The 27,306-nt window shown below is 40.2% G+C and overlaps 1 pseudogene; it reads right to left on the reverse strand.

Annotated features, from left to right (window-relative positions):
• Window positions 1–18,277: 18,277 nt before the first annotated feature.
• Window positions 18,278–18,861, reverse strand: LOC142447173 (biogenesis of lysosome-related organelles complex 1 subunit 6 pseudogene; annotated as a pseudogene).
• Between the last annotated feature and the right edge of the window lie 8,445 nt (window positions 18,862–27,306).

A 27,306-nucleotide genomic window follows, 5' to 3' on the forward strand; every position in this document is an offset into this window, starting at 1 on the left:
TTTTAAAAATATTTATTGAGCACCTACTATCTATGAACCAGAATTCAAGGGGAAACCAACCCACCCCCACCCACCACCTACACTTGAGGGGGACGAACAGCAGAAACGTGGGTGAAGGGAGACAGCAGACAGTGTAAGATATGAAAATAATTTATAATGTATCAATGGTTCACGAATGGTGGGGAAGGAAGGAAAAAAGAGGAGCTGATACCAAGAGCTCAAGTAGAAAGAAAATGTTTTGAAAATGAAGATGGCAACAGATTCATAAATGTGCTTCATACAATTGATGTTTGGATTGTTATAAGAGCTGTAAGAGCTCTCAATAAAATGATTTATTAAAAAAAGAAAAGAAACACAATTCTTGTCACTGGATAAATGAGGGATTGCTAACACGTTCTGTAAAATAGTTTCCATGTCCATTATGCTTTTGAAGTGCCCTAGTACATTAATTACTTCAACAGCTGAAGAAGCACTGGAGCCACCCATTTGTTTATGCCAGGAAGTCTGGCATAGCTACTTGACCAACTGACTGGAAGAGATCGGTATCTGGGCCCATCCCAAAGAAAGACGACTCAACAGAATGTTCAAACTATCGAACGAGATCACTGATATCACACACAAGTGCATTTCTGCTGAAGATCATCCAACGGTAGTAGCACCCATATACTGACTTCAGGCTGGATTCAGGAGAGGGCATGGAACAAGGGGCATCGTTGCTGATGTCAGATGAATCTTGACAACACAGAAAAAGACGTCTATTTGTATTTCATTGACTATCAAAGGCATAGGACTGCGTGGACCATAATCAACTGTGGATAACCTTGAGAAGAATGGAAATGCCAGAACGCTCATTGTGTGCTCATTCAGAACTTGTATGTGGATCCAGACACAGTTGTGTGAACAGAACAACGGAATCCTGCACAGCTTAAAATCAAGAAAGGTGTGCATCAGGGTTGTGCCCTCTCAACATGCTTGTTCCATCTGTGCGCTGAGCAAGCCATCAGAGAAGCTAGCTAAAAGAAGAATGTGACATCAGGATTGGAGGAAGGCTTATTAACCACCTGAGATGTGCAGGTGACACAACCTTCTTGCTGAAAATGAGGAATTGGTGCACTTGATGATGAATATCAAGGATTGAAGCCTTTAGTATGAATTATAATTCATTGTAAGGAAAACCAAAATCCTCATGCCTGTACCAATCAGTAACACCATGCTAAATGGAAAACAGTTGATGTTGTCAAGAATTTTGTCTTGCTTGGATCCATAATCAGTGCTCATGGAAGTAGCAGTCAAGACATCAAAAGATGTATTATTGCATTAGGTAAATCTGTTTTACAAGCGCAAAGATGCTCCTTTTGGTATAATAATGATTCAGACCAGAGTATTGTGCGTGGACTCATATGCAAGTTGAAGTTGGACATTGAATAAGGGATACCACAGAGGAACGGATGCATTTGAACTGTGGTGCTACAGAAGGATATTGAAAGGACCATGGACTCTTAAAAGGACAAGTTGCTCTGTGTTGGAAGACGTAAGGCCAGAGTGCTCCTTAGAGGCAAGGATGGTAGGACTTTGTCTTATGTCCTTTGGCTATGATATCAAGAGACATCATGGAGAATGACATCATGTTCAGTAAAGTGGACGAGGTGTGAGAAAGAGGAAAGCCCTCAAGGAGATGACTTGTTACCATGGCTGCATCACTGGGCTCAGGTATCGGAGCAATTGTGAGGATGGGACAATTTTGTTCTGCTGTGCACAGGATCATAGGGTTGCTATGGGTCAGAGCCAACTTGGTAACAGCAGTACATTAATGAGCATACATCCCTGACTTCCCAGCATTATATTCTAGTGAGGGATGACTGCCATGATAAGGGAGATTGGGCAGGCTAAAGTTCATGGGTAACTATGTTGATCTTAATGTCGCCTTTTCTTGGCAGGGTTGGAGAACAGCAAGGAGTTTGGTGTGGGTCCAGCAGAGTGGGGGAGAGCAGAGCAGCGATAATGTCAGCAGAAGAGGGGGTAAAAGAATAATATGAGTGAGGACTGCTTTGTCAGACATTGTCAACATGTTGGGTTTTTCTCCGAGTCAAATAAGAAGCCAATAGAAGATTTTAGGAAGAGAAATAACATGAACAGAATGTAATTCTTAAAGTTTCCTTCTAGCTGCTGTGGATTCCCAGTGTCAAGCAGAGATCTACTAGAAGGTGATTGCAATAATCAAGGAATGATAGGAACTCAAACGAGGGTGTGTTTGATAACTTTATAGGATGGTGACCATCAATGAAGCCAGAGGCTACATTGATGATGGACCTGATTATGATAGAATTGATGAATTGGGTGGAATTTCCCAGATTATCTCCTTTTGCTGCCAAGGTGGTTGTGCAAAGAGATTGATTTGGCCGGAGTCCAAAAAGTTTAGCAAATGTTCAATAGAATGTATTGAGAAATGCTTATCTAATCAGAGATGTTAAATATGTGACATGCATTTAATAAAGAAGAGGAAACAAATATCAAAGATTTCTTGGTCTACTCCTTTAGGGATTTCTCTTTGCATGTCACAGAAAGGCTGGACAGAGCCTTTAAAATTAGAAAAAGCAAGGGCTTGAGGTCAAGTTGAACACTAGCTCCAATAATAGCTGTGTGAACTTGAACTAATCACATATCCTCTTCATGTTAAGCTTTTAGTTTGGAAAATAAGAAAAATAACCTCACCATGTATTGTTGCGGAGAGAATTTGGGGTACAAATATGTAAATATGGTTCTAACCCCATAGCTAATGTTTGATGCGTGGTATCAAACCAAAAATAGAACAAGCCCCCTGACATCAAATTGATTTTGAAACGGGGCGACCCTGTACACGGTTCTAATACTGTAAATCTTGGCAAGGGCAGACAGCCTCGTCTTTATCTCTTGAAGCCCTTTCAGCCTAACACCTACCCCAGAGTACCATAGCAGTTACGACCACTAAGTCAGGAGCAAGAATAAAGAGGAAGGAGCAACATTTATCAAGAGCCACAGGTCCCCTAGTTAAAAGGATCCACATACCCAGAGGAACTCTGGAAGGTTTCCTTAGAGGAATACAGTTACTGGTCCCAGGACCATCGCATGAAAGGGGTTGTAGCAGTTCAGTTTTCAGCTCGCATTCGTTCCTCACCTCACTTCTGGTCTGGTGTCAGACTTCGCTTCTCTGTCTTTAAGATCACAGGTGGCATCCATGGTGCTAAAGTCGATGAAGATCTCTCCGTTCTGATCCTACATGACCTCGTGGTGTCATTTGAATCCTGACTATATTCTTCATCTTGAAATTATCTCTTCTCTTGGTTTATTTGTCATCAAACTCTGAACTTTTTTCCATCGTTGGCTGTTCACTTTTATTGTTCTTAATAGGTTTATCTCATCCATGTGAGCATTAAATATTAAAGTTCCTTAACAAAAAACCACCGTCTCCCTGTCAGTTTTTGTAAGGTGGGACTTTCATATTGATATAGCACTGGAAGCTATGTTGTCAATATTTCAACTACTAGCAGAATCACTTAGAGCAGATAAGAGCTATCTACTCTAAGTGGAGCTTCCAGAAGAAGTGAGGCTAAGAAGAAATCCCTGGTAAGTGATTCCAAAAATTAGTCCATGAAAACCTGAGACGTTAACAAAGGAATCACTTGCTTGGTAGAGTAGAGAGAGAGTGAGGGGAAAGAAGAGTCTCGGAGATATGGATTGATTCAATATTTGCAACGATGAACCAGACATTCTGGCAATTGTAAGAATGATGCAGAACAGAGCATGGTTTTGCTCTGTCGAATACAGGGTAGCCATGAGTCGGAGCGGAGTAGGCAGCAGCTGTCTATCTCTATCAACAAATCCCCCTGAAGAGAACTGTAAGGATAAAGGAAGATGAAGAGGAGAAAGACTGATGATGTCTTTGCGGATTCACAGAGCCCCTGACAGACCACTTCCTATGTACACAACCTGTCAGTCATCCGTGTCCTGTTTGGGGATGGATTTTGCATTTGATTTAATACTCTCTTTTCACCACCTTGAAATTCTTAATCAGCCTATCTATTACCTATGTTTTGCAGGTGATCCCTGATGGGACAATTGCGGCTGGGCATGAACAGAGGAGATATCCCAGAAGGCAGCATGCATTATACTCCACTGGGTGTGGTCCGGCAGCCCTCACATACAGCCTTCTGAGGCTCCAGGCACAGCAGAGAGCTTATTGTCTCCAGAGCAGTTGACCTTCATGAATGCAAGTTCCTGAGACAACCTGGGGCCACACTGTGCGTAAGTGGAGCGAGTCTGCAGTCGGGATGTGGTACAGCGGCTGTGACAGCAACAGTGGTAACAGAAGAGATGGCAGGAAACTGCTCATACACAGGCAGTAAATTTTATCAGTAAACTGCGGAATCTCAGATTTTATAAATTGTACCAATGTTGCAAAGCAAATATTCATAGACTTAGAATTTAAACAGAAATACTGCTACAGTACACTAAAAATATTTTCACATGAAGTTTTGGATATACCGAGTATTCATAAAGAAGACTTTAAATTAATTTTTCAATGACAGATAATGAGAATTCAAAGTAGGCATTTTTTAATTACATACAAATTATGAAGCTACTTTTGGTTCCTTGTACAAGCTCCACATGTTACAGAAAATGTCAGAGGAAATATTGAAATACCATTGTATAAATTTACATCTAGAATTAAATTCAGACTTACATAAAACTGATTTGTATGAAGAGTTAACTCTTTTTTTAGAAAAATCAGGCCAGGTGTACAATTGTACTTGATGTATTAAAAGTTTCACTTTGAAATCATTTCTCAAGAGCATATTCCAATGTTATCAAGTCTTTAAAATATTTTGAAAAGCTCCAGCAATAGTTGCATCTGCAGAAAAAAGGCCTTCTCAAAATTAAAAGTTATAAAATATTATTGGCTATCTTACATCTATACAAAGAAACTAACATTGTTTTGAATTACAGAAAATCGAATAGCTAAATATAGAAAATTTAAAGATCTAATAAATGAACTTGCAGAAAAGTGGTCCAGGAAAATTTTATGATTTGTCTAATTATCATATTTTTACATTATACTATGTATAAAAATTGTGGCACAAAAATATATGTTCAATTTTTAAATTTGTATTGTTACTTCTATTTTAAACTACACCTATAACGTTTATAAATGAATATTTTAATGGATAAAGCTATATGTTTGGGGTATACTTGGGGACAAAAGGACTGCATTTTATTTCAAACTTGAAATGTGCATTTGTGAGGAACCAAATTATAAGAGAAAGAATTGGTTGGGTGGTAAGAAGGCAGCTTTTCTGCATTGTCTTCCCTTTTCATCCCCTATCCACGCCATTTCACTTTGTCTAGACATCGTCAGTTGGAATCTTGATGCTGAAAATATTTGGACCTCCTACCTCATACAATGCACAGCTACTAGGAATGAGCTAACTTGAGCACAGAATGGTGAAGTGACTAGGCCAACTTCAGAGGCTAGAATACAATGTCTGACTCTGCACTCACCTCCATCCACAAGTCAATGCTTCCTTTTGTTGCTGAGACATTATCCCTATTTGCTCCATAAGATGTATTCAGTAATTACATGGGAAGTAAAAATGAATATTTTATGGTTTTTCTTGAAATACAACTGGACCAATAACATCATGGTAAGTGGACAAAAGATTGAAGCTGATAAGTATTTCATTTTATTTACATACACAATCCATGCTCATGGAAGCAGCAGAAAAGAAGTCAAATGACATATTGCATTGGGAAGCTTTGCTACAAAAAACCTCATTAAGGTGTTAAAGATCAAGGCACCTATTGAGGTCTAATTACAGGCATGTACATATGTAAATAGATTTATATATGATTATGGGGAAATAGATATATGTGCATATATTTATAGGTTTAGTATTAAGGTAGCAGATGGACATTGGGCCTCCACTCAAGTATTCCTTCAATGCAAGAACACATTGTTCTATTCAACTGTCATTCCATGATGCTCACCTTCCCGACATGATTGCTGAAGACAAATGTGTGCATAAGCAAATGTGGTGAAGAAAGCGGATGGTGCCTGGACATCAAAAGATAAAGCATCTGGGGTCTTAAAGGCTTGAAGGTAAACAAACAGCTATCTAGCTCAGAAGCAACAAAGCCCACATGGAAGAAGCACACCAGCCTTGTGATCATGAGGTGTCAAAGGGATGAGGTATCAGGCATCAAAGAACAGAAAATCATATCATTAAAAATGAGGAGCAGTGTGGAGTGGGGAACCAAAGTCCATCTGTAGACAACTGGACATCCCCTTACAAGAAGGGCCACAGGGAGGAGCCAAGCCAGTCAGGGTACAGTGTAGCAATGATGAAACATACAACTTTCTTCTTGTTTTTAAATGCTTCCTCCCCCCTCCACTATCATGATCCCAATTCTGCCTTACAAATCCATCTAGACCAGAGGATGTACACTGGTACAGATAGGAACTGGAAACATAGGGAATCCAGGACAGATGAACCCTTTAGGACCGGTGGTGAGAGTGATGATACCAGGAGGGTCGAGGGAAGGTGGGGTAGAAAGGGGGAAACGATTACAAGGATCAACATAAAACCTCCTCCCTGGAGAATGGACAACAGTAAAAATGGGTGAAGGGAGACGTCAGACAGTGTAAGAGGTGACAAAATAACATTAATTTATAAATTATCAAGGGTTCATAAAGGAGGGGGAAGTGGGGAGGGAGAGGAAAAATGAGGAGCTGGTACCAAGGGCTCAAGTAGAAAGCAAATGTTTTGAGAATGATGATGACAACAAATGTACAAATGTACTCGACACAATGGATGGATGGAATGTGATAAGAGTTATACGAGCCTCCAATAAAATGTTTAAAAGAAAAGAAAGGACTAAGGAAAGGTACACCTGACCCAAACCACGGTGTGCTTTTAATCACCTCATATGTATGCAAATTTGGACAATTAAAAATAAAGACAGCAGAAGGCTGGATGCATTTGAATTATGGTGGTAGCCAAGAATATTCAAAATACCACGGACTGCCAGAAAAACAAACAAATCTGTCTGAGAAGAGGTACAGACAGGATGCTCCTTTGATGAAGTGAGTTCTCTTGTACTTTGGATTTGTAGGAACCAGTCCCCAGCAAATATTCTAGGAAATAGTCCCTGGACAACTAGCCCCTAGGGAAATGCATCATGCCTAGAAAAGGAGACCTTTCACAAGATGGATCGACAGTTTCTGTAACAGCTAGATCATCCTTAACACCCAGTGTGAGCAAAGGGCAGAGTCAGACAGAGTTCACTTCTACTGTACGTATTGTTGCTGAGAGTTAGAAGGGTCTGGACTACACCTTCACTCACACCAGGAGTAACACCAGACTTCTTTGGAATCTAATTTGAACTCCCTGTTATTAGCCTAGGAGTACTTGGGTGGCACACACACAAAAAAATTAAGCATTCAACAACAAGCAGAAATGTTGGAAGTTTGAACACACTCCAAGGCTCTTCAGAAGTCTTGCCAGTGTAATTTCAACAAAGGATCCCTTCTAAATTGTCAAATTGCCTATAAACACGCTAGTTTCTATGAAGCAATCACACCATCCTTTTTATGTCCTTGTTAACTAATGAGTTAAATAAAACTCCATGCTCTTCTTATATAGTTATTATGACATCATTTAAAAAATTACATTTAACATAATTCTCTTGACTTCAGTTAATGTATCTATAAAGTGGAGTTAATCAAAGCCTTGACGGCACAGTGGGTTATACACTGGGTTGCTATCGACAAGGTCAGCAGTGTGACCCACACATCCCTCTGTGGGAGAATGATGAGGCTTCCTGCTCCCGTGCAGATTGTCAGCACTGGAAACACACAGGAGCATCTTCCCCTGGCCTTCAGTGTCACTGTGAGTTTGAATCAACTACGTGGTGATGAGTTGGGGTCATGTAAGTGTTCTTCTTTTGGTTTTAAACAAACACCTAGGAGGGTTGAACATGAGTTTCTAAAGAGGGTACTGAGAAATCTGATTTTCTCAAAGGTTGACCCACATCACTGCTAACCAAAAGTTTCGAGGTTCAAAGCCACCCAGCAGTTCCTTAAAGAAGACCTGCTGATCTAGCTCTAATATATATGATCAGTCATTGAAACCTCTGTGGAGCCCGATTGACTTTCCACATGTGGAGTCTCCGCTTGCATCAACAGCGACTGGTTTTGAACTGGTAATTATGATAGAAGAAATTCAGGCTGCAGTTCCCTTCAGCAGTGATCTGTCTCTGCACTATTCTAAACACCCACAGACACCAGATTTTTCAAACTCGCCTGAATTGACTCCTGCTTCTATAATTACATTCTTTAAAATCTGATTTGCTGACCCTCTACTAATTATATATCTCAGACCTCATGGAAATAATGTCAAGTGGGAACTATGGCTAAGTGACAGAGCGAGGTGACCTTCAACGCTGGATGCCTCCCAAGGCTGGTTTCAAACCAGCAAGCAGTGTTTTAAAAAGCCCACAATGCTGTCATTAAATAATTAAAACCAAAAGACAAGGGAGGATTTTCTCAGAAACTATGCATTAGCCTTTCCAAATTTGAAATAGTAATTTGGGAGAATGCAAAAGCATGACATCAAAGATGATATTTCACTAAAGGACATGCGTCCCCTGCAAATATATACTGTAAACTGTGTGTGTGTGTGTGTGTGTTCTTCTTGTGTGTCCTCAAAACCAAAGAATCCTCATCTAGCTGCATTTTTGCACAGTAATATCTGTGAAAGTCAAAACACATATAAAGGCAGAAACCTGCCAGGGAAGGAAAACTCAATAGACATTTTTGACTATAAAAAGTGATGGATAAGTGATAAGATGTCACCCTGTCAAAGTCAGAAAACTTGGGAGTCTGAAGAACCGAACATCCTACTGAGTTCCAGTTTTCACCAGGGGCGTCAAAAAGTTCAAAATTCGTGGAGAAATACCAGTATCTCTGAATTCCATTTTTTTCCCACGAAATGTTGAAGCCCCTTCTGTGACTAAAATATAAGGAGACTTCAAAATATGAGTGAGCTAACTCTTCACACGCCAGCAAGTTTATATAAGCACTGTAAGAAGCTTGTAAACAGATTAAGTCTGTAAGGAGGTAAACAAAATCACATTCCTCCCTTGACAACCTGCCATTCACATTTACAATGCTTGCTTTTTATATATCCAAACCTGTGACCATCGTGAACCCAGCTGCTTTTCTGATTCAGTTAGAAGTAGGTAGCACATGTGCTTGTAATTGCATTCTCCAGCACCCCAAGACCAGCGCTGCACTTGGAGAGACACCAGTGCTTCCACAGCTCTTACCTATTTCTCCCGTAGTAAATGGGATATTGTACATGGTCATTTGGGGGATGGTTTTAGCAATTTATATTTTTCTAAAAATTATTCCATTTCACCTCAATTTGAGTTGAACAAGACTTTCCTAGAATTATTCTCACCTTTGCTGTGCCTGTGATTATCCCCCATTCCCACTTCCTATGCAATGCGAGTGTGCGCTTCTCCTGTGTTTGTTTCTTCTTGTTTAGATGAGCTAATATATCTTTAACTCATTTTTAAAATTAATTCTGAAACTTTTGAGTTCTACAGTTTTTCTGTTCTGCATTTTATTAATGTTTTACTCTCACTAGTCAACTTCTTTGTTGCGTTTAGCTTCTTGTTTATAAAGTTATTTGTGAAACATTTTAGATGATGTGTTTTTCCTCTAAGGTCTGCTTTAGTTGTATGTCATAGAATTTGCTGAGTAATGTTTTCATAAACAGTTTTCCAGATATTCTAGCCTTTTGATTTTAATTTCTTTTAGACTAAGGTTACTTGAAAGAGTCTTTAGATTGACTGGTGGGATTTTGCTTCTTAAAGAAGTCTTTTTGTGAAGCTTTTGTGAAGATTTTAGTGAACATGATTGTGTGTTTCTGTGTCTGTTGGGGGAGTTTGATTTCCCATATATTGAATTTTTTTCTACAAATTACTTCCACTTGATATATGTTATTCCTGTAGACCATCAAGTCAATCTTGACCTCAAACACTCTGTGTAATCAGGGGTGGAGGGAAGAACAAAAGACTGGGATGGGGAGGAGAGGCAAGAAAAGACTAATTAAAAATAATGAGGCAGGTATTAAATCCATAATGTCAGCAATGTAGAATTTCCCCCAAACCAATTAAACGTTTTCTTCTATAAAAGAATACACCTTTAATATATTGAGCAAAATAAATTCAACTTATTTCAAAATAAATTCCTTTTCCCCAAGTTAGCATTGTTCTGATAGCAGCTTAATTTACCCGAGTTTAGGAGTGGATTACATTTTGTTCTAAAACCACCAGCTTCCACAACTTCTAGACTATTTTTCCCTTCATTCCCTCCTGAATGTCAGCCATTCTTGTCCATGGGTTCCTTGTGAGGTGGTAAGTCGCCCAGGGAGTGAAAGTGGAGGTAGACTGTGATCATGATGAAAACTCTCCATTCCACTGCAGACATAGTAAAATGCAGGGTACCTCATAAATATTTCTCACCTACTTGCTTGAAGGGATGGAAGAATTTATGGGTTGGGAACCTCTTGCTGCCAGAGAAGGATCAGTTTATTCAATGCTATCAAGAAGCCCTTTGTTTGAGTTTTATGAGCAAGTTATTGCTGAGGAATATGTCTTTAGAACATTAGTATGGCAATAAATTCCATCCAACCCATTTAGTTTATTTTTGGGAAGAACTATGTGTAAACAAGACAATTGTATGTCACTAAAGACATTATATTCTATTCGAGGTCCATATATGATCTGGGCCCATGTCTTAGTGAGAGTAGGTGTGGCAGAAATAGTCATGAAAAATTCTTTTAGAATTTCCATATAAAATTGCATCAAAATGCACCAAATAAAATTGCCAGTTAAATCCGTTCACTGAACTGATATTAATTAACGATAGGATTGTATTCAGCTCACAAACATGACACATGGGATTCATGGAAAGCTTTTCCTATCTTGAATCACTTTGGTTAAAGTTTGTAATATACTCAATCAAAACCGTATATGCACTATGTAATGATAGTTTTATAGCTACATCACGTGTGCCTGCTTGGTTCTCAAGTCAGACTGAGAACTCGTTGATAGAGGAATTGCGTTTTCACAAGAGACAGTTCACAGAAAACCAGCTCTGGAGCTACATGTACTGAGTTTCAATACCGGAACAGCCACTTCTCAGCTCTGTGACCGTGAGCAAGTTACATAGCATCCTGTGCCTCACTACTCCTCAGAAAAAGCAAGGCAATAAGAAGTATACCTATTTTAAGCCCAGCCATCAGATAGAGTGAGTGCATTGAAAGTGGACTAATGCAGATGTTGTTAGGTTAAAAGTTAACACCGTATCATTTGTTCTGCTGTTTGAACCATTTTAAATTCTTTCCAAGTTTATTTTTTGCGCTCTTTGGATTTAGATTTTTCTGTGTTTTCTTTCGTTATTGCTGCCAGGTGTGGGAGGTGTTTGTTTTTCTTGGTATGAAATTCAAGATAAAGCTATAGAAAAAGTAACAGGATTAAGAGTTTCTTAGGGTTATGGTGGAGGAAGTTGGAGAAAAATGAGGAACTAATGATAGTGAATAGAAGAATGAAGAAAATTCCCTAAAATTGATTGTGGTGATGATAGAAAAACTATTTTAAATGGAATTTATATAGTAGGTGAATTATGTCAATAAAAAATGTTGAAATTATAGACACATATATTTAACTTGAAGGAAAAAAAGAACTATATCTATTTTAGAGGATTAAATGAGTAACAGCAAATAAGAGTTCTCAACACTGTCTAATTGCTTCTTGGCCTTTTAGCTAAGGTCAAGTGTCAACGTGTCTACTGCATCGTAAACACTGAGGAAGTAGCTCACACAGCATACAATGGGACGTAGGCAACACGGGAGAGGTCTTCTGAAAAAGTCACTTATCTCATTTTATAAGTTGAGATACAGGCAAGCAGGCTGGGACAAACAAACCCAAGGATGTGTGTGCCATTCCAACACCAAGAATGGGAAAGGGAGGGGCCAAGAAAGAGGGGGGGGGGGTGGAAACAATGGCACTGGGTGAGCACTAATCCTCCAGGGGGAGGGTATTGTTTATGTCTCCACAGACACGGGAGTGAGGGTGCAGACCTCACAGAGCACGCCAAACCTTGAGGGCAACAGAACCACATGGAGCAACTCATGAACAGAGAGGTCCATAGGGCCGGCCCCATTCAGAGCCAAACTGACCACACACACACACACACACACACACACACACACACACACACACACACACACACACACACAAAGTATGCGCTACAGAGGACAACCCTAAATAAACTTACAGGTTGGGGAGAGGCGTTGACCTGCCAAGCTCATTCAGGAGCAAACCAACCAGGAAAAAGAGAGCCTGCGGCACTAAGCACCGTGCTGGCACACCCAGCCCTGCGGGAGCTGCTCAGGTACAGAGAGAACGGCAGGGCCGGCAGCCGCTCTAGACGTGATGTGCCTCTCACCAGAGTAAACCCTGACAGCGGACAATACTGGGGACACACCACAGGGAGTGAGTCCACTCTGACCCCCCACAGTGGGGCAAACCAAGAAGGGACCATAGCAGATCAGCAACAGAGCAAAGCAAAGCCACAAAACTCCCAGGAGCCTCCAGAATAGATTTCAGGCAGGAACCCCCACCACCCCCACCCTCACCCTTACCAGTGGAGAGACAGTCAGAAAGGCCAATGGACAGACCTAGAATTATCTATGCTGCTTAATTTGTTTTCGCTAGTTTTTTTTCTTTCTTTTTATTCAATCTTTTGTTTTGTTTTTGTTTGGGCTCTGTTATTGTTGTTTTGCCTACCTCTATAAGATAGGCATGGGAAGCATGGAGAAAGCAACCGGACCAATGGTTCCAGAGGGACTTGGGGGTGTGGGGGCTGTGGTAGGAGTAATGAACAAGCAATGCCCTAGACAAGGTAACAACTAGGGAATTAATAGCAACAACGAATGAGCACAGAATGAAGAAATCCTGGTGGTACTGGAGCAGCAGCAGTCTAGCTGCTAGGAATAACTAAGAGGTAGAAGAAGGGCAAGTGTGATGATGGGACAAGAGGAAGGTAAGAGGAAACAGGAAAGATCTAGGAAGTAAAGCTATGGATAGAGGTATAAGCATAGCTGTGTACTTATGTAAATATATTAATTCATAGAAATAGAGATATTGGCCTATGTACAAATATTTATATGGCAATACATTGAGAAAGTGGACAGCCTTTGGGCCTCTGCTCAATGCAAGAACACTTTGTTCTAACAACCTGGAATTCTGTGATGCTCACCCTCCCTGCACTATCACTGAAGACAAAATGGGTGCACAAGCAGATGTGGTGAAGAAAGCAGATGGCACCTAGCTATCAAAAGATATAGCATCTGGGGTCTTAAAAGCTTGAAGTTAAACAAGTGGCAATCTAGCAGAGAAGCAACAAGTTCACGTGTAAGAAGCACACCAGCCTGTGCCATCATGAGATGTTGACAGAATTAGGTCACAGGTACCAGAAGACTCCAAACAAACAAAAAACCATATTGTTGAGAATGAGGGGGGTCAGAGCAGAGACCCCCAAACCTCTGAAGGAAGGTATGATTCAATCAGGGAATAGCACAGCACTGATGAAACACATAATATTCCTCTGGTTATCGGAGGCTTCCTGACCCCCACCATCATGACCCCAGGTTCTGGCTAGACCGGAGCATGTATACTGGTGCAGATAAGAGCTGGTACACATGGAATTCAGGTCACATAAATCCCTCAGGAACAGAAATGGGAGTAGTGATATCAGGAGAGTAGGGGAAAGGTGGAGGGAGGAGAGGAAGAAGGGAGAAGCGAACTCAACCTATCACCCCCACCTCGGAGAGTGGGGGGATACAACAGAAACATGGATGAAGGGAGACAGCGGTTGGTATAAGATATGAAAACACCCCCCCCCTAATTATCATGACCCCAATTCTACCTTGCGGACCTGGTTAGACCAGAGGATGCACAGCGGTGCAGTAGGGATCTGGAAACACAGGGAATCTAGGACGGACGAACCCCTCAGGACCAACTGTGAGAGTGGTGACACTGGGTTGGGGGGGTGCGGGGAAGGGGGTGTAGAAAGGGAGAACCGATCTCGGGGATCTAAGCGTAGCCTCCTCTCTGGGGGATGGGCAGCGGGAAGATGGGTGAGGGGAAATGCCGGGCAGTGTAAGATAAAATAAAATAATAATTTATAAACTATTAAGGGTTCATGGGGGAGGGAGAGCGGGGAGGAAGAGGGAGGGGGAGGGAAAAAAGGAAAAATGAGCTGATTCCAGGAACCCAAGTGGAAGGCGAATTTTGAGAATGACGAAGGCAACGAATGTATGAGGGTGCTTTACTCAATTGATGTATGCATGGATTATGATAAGAGTTGTATGAGCCCCAATAAAATGATTTATTAAATTTAAAAAGATATGAAAACAACAGTAATTTATCAAAGGGTCATTAGGGTGGGAGGTGGGAAGAAAAAAGGGAGGAAAAAAGAGGACCTGAAGCTAAAGGCTCAAATAAAAAGTAAATGTTTAGAAAATGATGATGGCAATATATGTACAAACATGCTTGGTACAATTGACACATGGAACAAGAGCTGTAAGAGCCCCCAATAAAATGATTTTTAAAAGAAAATGTCTTTCGAATAAATTGCTCACTGTAGATTTTATAAAGCCAAATGTCTATGTAGTCAGATAACCTAGTTTTGAGGTAGGACAGTCAGAGGAAACTGAAATTTCACTTTATAAGAAAGTAAACCTTTACTGAGTAACATTTAACTTTCTTATTGAAAAATATCAAAACGATTACAATATATTGTCACCTGTTGCCTAAAAAATCCCAACGCATTGCCTTCCGGTCAACTCTCACTATACCACCGTTAGGATAAGTTATAACTTCCCTTGTGGGTTGGAAACCCTTGTGGATTTCCAAGACCGTAGTGCTTGATGGGAATAAAAGACCTGCTCTTCTCCTGTGCTGCAATTAGTGGTTTCAATCACTGGCTGGTGGTCAATAGTAGTCCAACATGTTACCTGCTGTGCCACCAGGCATAGAGGGTCCGTCCTATAGGGTGAAATGAGTCAGAATTGAGTCACCACTGATCATGGTGCCTCATAGATCAATAAAATGCTGTGCATTCATGTGTCAAAATCAACCCCGCTGCCACCGAGGCGATTCTGACTCACATCTCCCCGACATCGGGTCTCCAAGGCTGTAACTCTTTATAGGAGCAGGCAGATTCATCTTTTCCCAGCAGAGCGGCTGGTGGGTTTGAACAGTAGTCCAAAGTTTACCCCAAAGTGGTACCAGGATCCCTTTTATATAGGGAAATATCATGTAGTCACAAAAACAATGAAGTTCTGGTACATTCTACAGCATGAGTAAGATGAAACATTATGGTAAATAAAAACAGGCACAAAAGGGAACATATTGTATGATTATAATGATATGAGATATGCATAATAGGCAAATCCCTAGAGACAAAAATGAGATTAGTAGTTACTGGTTTCTGGACAGGAAGGAGTGAGGTATCACTGATGAATGGGTATGGGATTTCCTTTTAAGGGATCTAAATTTGCTAGGTTGTACTGATAGTTGAACCATATTGTAAATGTACTGGGTCACTAATGGCAAATTTTCTGGCTTGTAAATGTTTGCCAAAATTAAAGAGAAAGTAGAGATGGGGGACTATGGCCCCCAAATAACAAGCCTGGGCAGAACTGCTCAGCAACTGCCAGTGTGCTTCCCCTAGAAGAGCCTGCGCTTCCGAGGAGCAGGAGAAGCAACCTAAAAGCTAAGTAGACCCCAGTTCATTGAAGTGCATGAGAAGCAATGGCAGGGAGCACACTCCTCTTTAACACTGACCAGTGTGATGAGCCACGTCTGGGAGCACGGCTTATCCCCAGCACAGCATGCCCATTTCCTGGTCCCTGAACCAGCCCAGCCTCTGGGGGGATGGTAGACCACGTGAACATCTTGAAGTAGACATTCGATGTATCTAAACTACATTTTCCATCACTTTTCCCTTCTTCCTTCTTTCCTGCTTTGCTCTCTGGTGTCTTGCCCCACCTCCACCCCATCATGTGCCCTGCCTCCCCCATATAACACAAACATACACAATAAAACTATCAAGGGAGCAAGAATCCATACCAATAGGTTTTTATTTTTTCACTTTAATTTCTATTCTTTGATTGTTATACTTTTGTTCTATTATAATACTTTTATTATTTTTTATAATTTTCCCACTTCCTCCAGTGTATTCCTCTTCCTAAGAATATGCATTGGCCCCAGGGAAAAAAACAAGCAGGTCTGTAGATTACAGCACACCCACCCAAACAAGGACTTCCCCAAACAGACCCAAACACATTCACCTTCCCATAGTAACAGAGCTTTAGCACCCAAACCCAAGCCATAACCAAGCCTTTTTTTTTCTTGTATGAAAGTATATAATTGGTATATTTATAAACTGTGTATCCATTAAATTCACAGTGAACACAATCTATAGTACATTCACATCTGAATATTTACAAGGTGTCTTCTGCAAAATAAATACAAAATATCAACATTTTACTTCAGTACATTTGTGATACAATTTCAGTATATTTTCAAAATGGTTTGAAACAAAGGCATTATTTTTCAATAACAACAACAAAATATGTCTCTCAAGCACAAATTTACTATTTTATGCAAAAAATACAAGTCTAAATATAAGCATTTCCATTCAGGCTTATTCAGTACAGATGTGTACTTATGTTGTTGAAATATAAAGTGTTAACTACCAAGGTAACAGTACTACTGATTTATAATTTGCCTTAAAATAGTAAATGCAAATATACCTATTCTTTTCACATTTTAAAATACTTGAAATTTTACATAATATTAATTCTGAAAGTGTATGGTCTGCCATTCACTCGATACACTTTTGCAGAAGAAAAGCCAATCCTGTCCCTTACAACAGCTTAAAAATTGAGAGCCATACACATACTTTTATAAACAAATGAAATCACAGTATCTGAATGTCCTTCAATTTTTTTTCAATTTTACCTCAGAGTCACATGTAACGTACCCAAAGAGCAGCATATGGCTCACAAGCTGCCCTGACTCAACCAATGATTCCCTACTCAGAACTAGATTGAGATGTGAGAGTATCTATAATTTTAGATGCTTCCAAAGAATAATGGTATGGAGCCTGGTGTGGAAGCCTAGACCATTGTACCTTCCGGGTGCACCAGATTCACTTTGGAAAAACATTTTTGAAAATAACTAATTTCCTGATTTGATTGAGATGATTCAGTGTGGTGTCCAGGAAGCAGCCCTTTTAAAAGAATCATTTCTATAAACTTTTCAGGCAAATAATGCATGTCCTTTATCAAGTCATGTATGAATACATTCAGTGATTTAAATGGCATTGTCCAGCCCTTCACTGGTTAAGCAAGTGCTTGAGAGCAACACTGGCACTTTTAAATAAAATATCTGTAATTTTGCTACAGACAACCCTCAAGGGGGTCGCGACCCACAGGTTGAGAACCACTGGCCTAGACCTTCCAGGTGGAAAGCTTGACAACTCTACCTCAGGGTGTGATGCCTATTACTGAGTATGAGAAATATTTTAACCTATTAAGTGTGTGTGATAGCGCCATAGCCTCCTAAACCTCTGCTACATACACAACCAACCCCGAACCCAGAAGCTACGGAAGAATTGCCCAGCAGCAAGAGGGCGCTCACGGGGGGGGAGCATGTCGGCGGTCAGCTCCCTGTCTGAGATGCCTTTTTTCCCACCTCGCCACACTTTTCTATGCTATTTTTCACAAAAGCTTATGCCGCCTCTTTGCTAAAACGTAGTCAGAACTTCCTGACCAAGCAATGACGAGGCGATTGCCACAACCCAGCGTTATACCGCCAGAAAGGCAAATCACTTCATAAGAAACTGAAACTTTAATTTTCAACCACTCACAGTCTAGATGATTGTAACAATCCCAGCATATAAATGATTCCAGGCCAAAATAATAAAATTTTAAATTATGTTTTTTAAATATTATACAGACATATCAAAACCAAGTAATATTATAGGCTTACTACTCAGAGCAATTGCAGAAATGAAGCTAAGGACACAGTAATCCTGGAAAAGATTTAGAAATATAACAAGGGTCTAAGGCACTCCCTTATCTCCAATCACACCCAGGTCGTCTTCAACCCACAGACAAAATGGGACAAGCACGGGAAGCGCATCAAGTGACACTTGACTTTTCATGTCCTTTTAGCTGGCTTGGCAGTTAGCTGCTTTTCTCTTTCAAATTCCTTCTCCCGCTGCTACTCCTTTTCCAACTCTCCCTTCTGTCTTTTCTGCTGAAGCTTTAGTGCTCTTTTTTTTAACTTGCATGTCTGTTCATGAAGCATCGGCATTTCATTTCTTATATTCACCAACTTGGTACGACAGTGTTTAGCTTCGGTGAACAAAGCATTAATATCCAACACAGAATGACATTCCTTAAATTTTGAAATCTCTTGCTCCAGTGTGTCTAATAATACAACTTGGTTCTGTGCGAGTTCCTGGAGCGCCTGCTTTGATCTCTGCAGATCCGGCAAGTAGTGAGAGAGCAGTCCTTCTGCCAGCTGCTCCACAGCTTTGTCCTCCAGAGCCAAGCCCTCAAAGAGCCCTTCATCTGGAGAAGTGTCGCTTACATCTGTCCCGGGAGTCGACTCCCCGGCCTCCAGGGTGTCGGGCAGCCCGGTTGGGACCCCGTCTGGGGGTGGTGGCTCGGGGACACTCATGTCCCTCCCGCGGGGCACAGGGAAGCAGAAAGGCGGTACGGAAAAGCCCTAAACCCCGCCGGACCACCAAGCCTTTCCATCTCTTGTTTCTCCTCTTCCCTCCGCATTGACTCATTAGCTCTTACTGCTCTCTCTTTTTCCTGGTGAAATATATTTCCATGAAGCCCATTCATTCTGATTATCCCTCTAAAAATAGTTTCCCATCATTTTTACAAATCTGTTGGCCTTTCCAGACAACTGATCATTTTTACTATCGTTGCTTTTATTTCATTCTCTCTCTTCTCTTTCTCACCCCCAACTTCCCCCATCAACACCTTAACACAACACCTCCAACCACTAGAACAAGGGCAACTACACTGCCCTCCAACAACAGAAGAAAAGAAATCCTGATCATCGGAGCAGAAATAAAATAAACGAAAAGAGGGGGACAAGCTGGGGAGTGGGGGGTGCTTTAAAAGGATTAACAAGATAGACAAACCACTGGAAAACTGAACCAAGGAAAAGAAGGAGAAGATGGCAATATCTAGACCTAGAGAGAAAAAGAGTGACATCAAACAGATCCAAATGAAATAAAAAGTCAACAATTCATGCACGGTGTCTGAAGTCAGCTTATAATTTATAATTTCCTTTTCTAAACAGTGTTTTTAAATTCTATACCATTGGATAATTCATGAGACTACAGAATTACCTTATGCTCCAGTGGGATTTGAATAGATTTGGGGTTTGAATAGTTTGAGTAGAATTAAGCTCACATTTCATTCTAGCCCCAGTCTAAGAGCAACGTTCCTATGGTGGGGCTCTGATCCATGCTTGGCCTCATGAAGAGACACTGAAGAGATGAGATCTAAAGCAGAGTGTGATGAAGAAACCAGAGGGTGCCCAGCCATCAGAAAATAATAGCATCTGAAGTCTTAAGAGCTTGTCGTCATAGAAGAAGCTATCAAGGGAGGAGTCAACTAGGTCTGCATGGAAGAAGCACACCAGCCTCACTTGGAAACCCTATGGATCGTCGGCATGATCCAAGTATTGGAAATAGTAAAGTACAAAGGAGAGAACAGTATCAGAACTTAAGTTCTGAACACCTGGCTTGCAGAAGGCTATGGAAGCCCATAATCCATTTGCAGCGGCCCCATATGGAGTAAGCGTCAGCTGAATCCCTTTGACAGTACACCAGACATGTGAATGACCTTGCTATCAGAGAGCATTGCAAAGTCGATGGTGGCAGATGTTGTTAGGTTAAAATGTAATGCCTCATGGTTTGCTCTCTCTTTGGCCCATTTTAAAGTTGTTTCATTTTTTAATACTTTCTGCTTTCTTTTCCATTGAGGTTGCCTGTTTTGCCTAGTCGTTGCTGTTGGTTTTTTGTTTTCTTGCTGGCTCCCTGTTTGTATTTTGTATGATTTTCTCTTTGTTATACCCAGGATGGGTAAATCTCTGTGTACAGCAAGTGGATTCATAGTTACCAAGGAGCACGGTAGGCGAAGCTGGGGGGGATGGGAACACCACCCTTCTTCATATCTTTGAACCATTACATTGTTCACTGTGTGGAGTATGTGCCAAAAAAAAACTACTTAAAAACAAAAAGAAATTATTGCAAGAAATAGAAACAATGTGTGTTGAGCATTGTGAAAAATACCTGGCACTCAAGGAATGATGGCTGTGCTCACAAGTTACACGTTAGGCTACTCCCTGCAAAGCCACGAGTTCAAGTCTCCCAGCGACTCCATGGAGAAAGTCGAGGCTTTCTTCCCGAATTTCTCTCTTCCTGTAAAGATAGAAACTCACATGGACACTTGTACTATGTTCTAAGTATAAATCAGAATTGACCCGATTAAGCAATTGACCGGTTAAGCAATCTGCTGATAATGAAAAGGTCCACAGTTGGAACTCACCAGTTGCTTGAAAGATGTGACAGTCTGCTTACTTGGAAACTCTATGGGAGAAGTTCTATGCTGCCCTATAGTGTCGCTGTGAGTCAGAATCAACCTGATGGCAGTGCTTTTGTTCTGGTTGTTGGGTGTCCCTAACGTACAGGATGACCATAAGATGGATGATAATACTGATCTACAGACATCACTCCCTACTGGACATTTTTTTAGTGTCTACTCTATGCAACCATAGTGCTAGTTATGTGGACGGAAATATGTCAAAGACAGGACTTCTGGTTTTTCAATAGCCTATTGAGAAGTAGGATTAGACCAAAATGATAAAACAATTGTCTGCAAAGCCATAATATTCCAAAAGTTGGTGCAAGAACTAGCACAAAAATCAGGACTTTAGCTCATTAGCTATAGATATTAGATTTGCTGGTGTTACTCTTTTGTGAGAGCCAATCTAGCAGATCCTTCATCCCACATGGAGGCCTTCATGAGGAAGAGGAAGGCACCAGAAAACCAATTCATTCACACCATCGCAGCCCCAAACTGTGCTCTTCTGTGTAGTCTCTGCATTGTTCGCTTGCTGGTTGGGAAGGAAAACACACAGACAGCGATGCTACTCAAGAACTCATTCGCCTGAATTAGACAGTTTTATGGACTAATCCAGCTTGCCATATAAGAAACTGAGAGAAGTAGAAATGATTTGCAAATTAAACTTTCAAGCTACTGAAAAAAATTCTAAATATTGTAAAATTCCCTTTATAAAACTTAGAAAAGCTTAGAAAATTCTAATAGCAGAAAAGGACACCCTAAGTCAGCATTTTCAAAATTGTGGTCCACAAAAAACTATCATTATAATAGATGTCAATTACAAAGCAATTTGTGTAATGAAATTACTTCAAGAGATGTCATATATATATATATATATATATATATCCCTTTCTTGAAGACTTTACCACATTTTTTACCACATTTTTATATTAAAGACTCTGAGAAGTCCTGCAGCTAAGAAATAAATTTAACAAGAATAAAGAATATTTCAAACATCTTTGATTGTAAACTCTCGTCTTTTTGCAACCCACATTTTTTTTCTAAACTAAGTAGGTTAAAGAAGCTAGGACAATGAAGACCAACCAACTTTAAAATAACATATTTTATCAACAATACACAAAAACCAGATCCCTAACATTAAATGTCAATCGAGAATTTTTTTTAAATGCTTACTATATTAAACAAAAATGGCTAAATGATTGTCATTTGAACTATTTTCATTGTTTAAGTATACAATGAGCAACATTAATTGCAATGCTGTACCCATCACAACTATTTCTAGAATTTTTTCATCAAATTAAACAGAAACTCCATATGTATTAGGTAAAATGTCCCCATTGGCCCCTCCTACAACCCCTGGTGACTATCAAGAAATTTTTGTTTGTATACATTTACCTAAATGTTTCCGTATTTCTAAGTGAGGGTCCTACAACATTTGTGCTTTTCTGTGACGTTCACTTAACACAATGTTTTTTAAAACTACATTTCTCTTGATAAATATTGCAATGTAAGTGTGTGTGTGCGTGTGTGAGACATCTTGCTTATTATTCATCTGTTGATGGATGCTTGGGTTGTCATCACCTTTTAGCTACTATCAAAAGTGCTTTAGAGAACATTGTGATATCAGTATGTGTCAGGATTCCTGGTTTCAAGTTTTTTGTATCTATTATCAGAGTGAGTCATATTAATTATGGATTGAACTGTGTCCCCCCAAAGATGTGTTTTAAATCCTATTATGCTTGTGGTTATAATCCTATTTGGGAATAGGATTTGTTTCTTATTGTGACAAATCGGTTCTAGTGTAGGGTGTGTTTTAAGTCAATCTGTTGAGATTTTAAATAGCAGATTGAGTAAGCGGTAAGAAAGCAGAGATGGAAAAACAGATACCATGCCACATGAAGGTCACCAAAGGGCCAACAAACAGAAGCTAAAAAGAGGCAAGGACTTCCCCATGAGAACTGACAGGGAGCTAAACCTTCCCTCTGAGTTATTGCTGTTATGTACTCAGAAGTAGGCTCTGGCTCCTGGTGACACTGTACACAACAGAACAAAAAACTGCCCTGTTCTGCACCCCAATTGTAGTTATGTTTGTGCCCACTGGGAAGCCACTGTGCCAATTCATCTCATGGAAGGTCTTCCTCTTTGGGGGTAACTCTACTAAAGGTTAGTTCTTTTTCCAGGACTTGGTCTCTCTGATAACATGTCCAAAGTAGGAGAGACTTCACAATACTCACCTCTAAGGAACATTCTGATTGTACTTCCTCCAAGATAAGTTTGTTTGTTCATCTGGCAGTCCAGCGTACTTAGGATATTCTTCGTCAACACTGTAGTTCAAGTGCACCCATTCTTGAGTCTTCCTTAATTATTGCTTGGCTTTTGCACACATAGGAAGTGATTAAAAATACTATGGCTCTCTTACCATTCCCTCCTCCCAATTTGGATTTTATTATTTACATTCCTTAGATCATATGTACTGGTATGTTTCTTCCATATGGACCTAGTTGACTGCTTGATGACAAGTTTTAAGACCCCAGATCCTATTCTGTTTGATGGCTAGGCACCATCTGGACTTTGCTATAGTCCACGTATCTTCCACGAAGACATCACGAGGATAGGTATTGAGCAGGGCCGTGCCATAATTGCTCTTAGATTTTTTGCTATGATCAAGTATGAGGTCAAAAACCATTAATATATCTATGGTCTATATATGACCCTGGTTCACTTTACAGTCATTATTATTTTGTTGAAGGATATTATAAATAAGCCCCCATTCCGTATATGGTCATTCTATTGCTATTACCATTACTGTAGCTACTGATATAGAGTGTGAAACTATTGAGAGAAGGAAGTATAGCTGTATAGGGCAGTTTTTTGACCAATGTACATGGACTGTTGATTTGTACAGATTTAGGTGACTACACTATTTATTTACACTAACCATGAAGGTTGGAGATAGAATGAAATTTGCAATAACGCTCATTCACAAAGCTGTACATATCATGAAACAACAAAGGGGGTACGTAAATACTGCATATACGGTAGTCTTGAGTTTCCACTTACTGGGCACCTCAAGGCAAGAATTTTAAACCCAAATCCAATGACATCCATACCCATACCCTTGCTCTAGGAGTTGTCTGCTGCTTCTCGCTGTGGGGCATTTCAGTCTCAGGTGCTTGGGAGTTCCAAGTCAGATCCTTCTCTTCCTGTGTGTGGACCAATCTTTTTGGTATTGTGTCTCTTTGTATTTTTTCCATCTTCTTTTGATGATTCCTGCATCATTCAATATTTTTCCCATAAAATCTTTCAGTATTTCAGCAGGAGGTTTGAATTTTGTCTTAAGGTCTTTGAGCTTGAGAAATCTGAGTGTGTTCTTCACGTTCTCTGGAGTAAGAGATCAGAATTCAGACTTTGTCTGTGTAAAAATTAAAAGTTTAAAATAGTATGAGAATTACCAACATATGACAGAGACACAAAGTGAGAACATGCTATGAGAAAAGCGATGCTGGTGAATTTTCTTAGAGCGGAGTTTCCCCAGACGTCCAATTTGTAGGGAAAAATAAAACACAATTATCTGTGAGGTCCAATAAAGCAAAGTGCAATAAAACATATTGGGTTGCTAACCACAGGTCAGCAGTTCGAATCCATCAACTGTTCCATGGGAGAAAGATGAGGCTTTCTACCCCATGGAAAATTTACAACGTTGGGACCCCAGTGGAACAGTTCTCCTCTGTCCTAGTGGGTCACTATAAGTCAGCATCAGAGTTGACTCCGTGGCAGTGAGTTTTGTTCTTTGTTTGCTATATACAAGCTGCTTATGATATCTTACAATCCAAAGACAATTCCCCCTGGCATTTCACCTTTCATTCTTTAGTTGCCCATTGTACAAAAGACATTGGAAATGTTTATTGTCTTTTCATTTATTTTGTCCATGAGTATTTTGAAGACCCTGTATGCCTTAACCACACACTTTAGTACCAGGTGGTTAAAAGAGGTTACAGCTCTGGACCATTGCTCCTTGCTCCTGAGCCCTGTGAGTTCCAGGACCCACTACAGGGAGGTGAACAGCTTGTTTCCAGTCTTCCGGTAGTCTTCAGTCAGGTTAGCACAGATACAATAATTTCCAAATACAACTAGCTTTGTCCTGTCTGGAGCTGGAGCTCAGGAGCCTTTTCCAGCAGTGCTTACTGCTGCTTTAGTGTGACACCAATGGGCCCATGAGGCATGGGACACAGGTGAGTAGAAATCCCAAGCTTTCCTACCTTTTTAGATGTTATCTTTTTCTAGGTGTGGAGTTTGCTTCATGGTAACAACCCTCTGACTGATGTCCAGAGTTCTGACCAAGTTTGTTCTGCCAGTTTCTGCTTGTTCTTACACTTTTTTCTTGCACTTTTAGAGCTTTTGTTGGGGGTTGAAAGCAAGCACCTGCTCCAGATTTAATAAATAATTGTTCCTATCACGTGATTCTGACACAAACACTTGGCATGATTCACCATTCATATATTTGAATATTGCATTATTACTTAGAGCTTTCAAATGGCACATTATTCTCTTAAATATTAAGGTCTTGAGTATTTATATTTGGTTTTTCTTGCTTGGCATTGAGATAAACAAGTAAAATTCAGAAGAACTTCAATTAGTCCCAAAGAAAAGAATAGACCAATCCAGGGAGAATAGGAGACAAAATTTATTTTCTGAAACTTCTATTCAGAAACCACGTATTGCTTGATACCCAGGTGGAGACATATGGAATAGAATGACTTCCAGGTTATAGGAATGTATTGTAATTTTTCCCCCTTCAAGGCCAGTCTCTGAACTCTACACAGGGCATGTATGTCTCACATGCTTGTCTGAATACCTGGCTATTCCTCACCAGATCACAGCCCTAGTACCTCTTTGCTTTCTCCAGAGTGTCAGGGGCAGGTTTTAACTTGAAATGTTTCATGTAGGCAATCTCCCCAATGCTAATGAGACAATATTCTTTATCCCTGAGTAAACAACACTGTGACTCCATCCTTGTCAATCAGTGTAGATGCCTAGCATTTGATAAATGAAAACTTCTGCTAAGTGAACTGTATTAGGCTACAAATAATTTGCAGAAAGCCAAATTGAAAAGACATCAAATATTACATTCCATGCTCCAGAATTGTAAGAGCACTCACCTAAAATAAAATTTTAAATCCATCTTGATTTTATCATTGCAGAATCACAATTTGGTTGCATAAAGATATTACAAAATTATGAATTGCCTTATGTACTGGAGACATAGAATACCCACATATCCTATATAGTTGAGATATGTATATATCTAGTTTTCATTTTTATATAGTCTAATTTGGTTTTTTTTGTTAATTTCTACATGTTGCCAAAGATCATAATACTCAGAGCCCAACATCTTTGTAAAGTCACTTAATGCATTTTTTAATACATAAGGATCACACTCTTATTCAAATACTTCCATTTGTTAGCACTTCCAACATAGTTTTAAAGAGACAGTATATCAATAATCTCAGTTGAATATTTATTTTGGTTTGTTTAAAAATGGTCAAATTTCACAATTGCTGAAGAAAAATGTGTGCATGAGAAAATATGGTGAAGAAAGCTGATGGTGCCTGGCTATCAAAAGATAAAGCGTCTGGGGTCTTAAAGGCTTGAAGATAAACAAGCAGCCATCTAGCTGAGAAGCATCAAAGCCCACATGGGCAAATCACACCAGCCTGTCTGACCACAAGGTGTAGAAGGGACCAGTTATCAGACAACAAAGAACTAAAAAGCATATCAATGGGTGCCCACCTCCCTAATACGATCAATAAAGACAAACATGTGCATAAGCAAATATGGTGAAGAAAGCTGATGGTGCCCAGATAGCCAGAGATATAGTGTCTCGGGTCTTAAAGGCTCGAAGATAAACAAGTGGCCATCTAGTTCAGAAGCAACAAAACCCACATGGAAGAAACACACCAGCCTGTGTGACCACGAGCTGTTGAATGGTTCAGGTATCAAGCATCAAGGAACAAAATATCATTGTAAATGTGGTGAGTGCAGAGTGGACACTCAAAGCCCATCAGTAGCCAACTGGACACCCCACTTATTGAAGGGTTATGGGGAGATGAGCCAGTCAGGGTGCAGGGTAGCAACGATGAAACATATAACTTTCCTCTAGTTCTTAAATGCTTCCTCACCTCCTCTCCCCCCACCCCCCTCCTACTATCATGATCCCAATACTACCTTGCAAATCTGGCTAGACCAGAGGATGTACATTGGTACAGATAGCAACTGGAAACACAGGGAATCCAGGACAGATGACTCCTCCAGAACCAGTGATGAGAGCAGTGATGCCTGGAGGGTGGAGAGAATGTGGGCTAGAAATAGGGAACTGATTACAAGAATCTACTTATAGCCTCCTCCCTGAGGATGGACAGCAGAGAAGAAGGTGGGGGAGACGTTGGACAGTGTAACATATGACAAAATAATTTATGAATGATGAAGGGTTCATGAGGTAGGGGGCATGGGGAGGGGG

This window comes from Tenrec ecaudatus, chromosome 4 (genome assembly GCF_050624435.1).
Source record: "Tenrec ecaudatus isolate mTenEca1 chromosome 4, mTenEca1.hap1, whole genome shotgun sequence".
Taxonomy (NCBI): Eukaryota; Metazoa; Chordata; class Mammalia; order Afrosoricida; family Tenrecidae; genus Tenrec; species Tenrec ecaudatus.